Source organism: Temnothorax nylanderi, unplaced genomic scaffold (genome assembly GCF_030848795.1).
Source record: "Temnothorax nylanderi isolate EJ_2023f unplaced genomic scaffold, tnyl_v1.0 TNYL_tig1461_pilon, whole genome shotgun sequence".
NCBI classification, from domain to species: Eukaryota; Metazoa; Arthropoda; class Insecta; order Hymenoptera; family Formicidae; genus Temnothorax; species Temnothorax nylanderi.
Window position 1 is genome coordinate 2,501 of NW_027250523.1, and position 457 is coordinate 2,957.

Here is a 457-nt window from a genome sequence, read left to right on the forward strand (position 1 = left end):
ATATGATCGACATAACAATTATCTGATGTTTTTTATTCATTAATATTGATGTTGCAGCAATAGATTTTATCTCAATTTACACTGATGCTGTTAAAACATAACATCATTTTTTTCCCGTGTACGTATAATAAATTTTTGTTTTTGTGCATTATCACACTGCACACCCAAGTGTGTTATTTTAGCTAAAGCTCTTCTTACGCATTTCTTGCCGTTTTAAATCATGTTATTTAACACGATTTAAGGAGGTTCTAGCTAGATGGTTAGGTTAGGTCAGAGTGATGGAAATATTAAGGGAGGATATACACCTTTGTGAGGGCAAAATCAAGGGTCATTTTTGACAATTTATTTAAGAAAGACAAAGCGATATTTTTAAATTCGGTTGTTTATACATCTTAATACAAGTCTTGAGGTAAAAAAAAATTTTTTTTTAATTATTTTGAAATAAAATGGCGGCGCA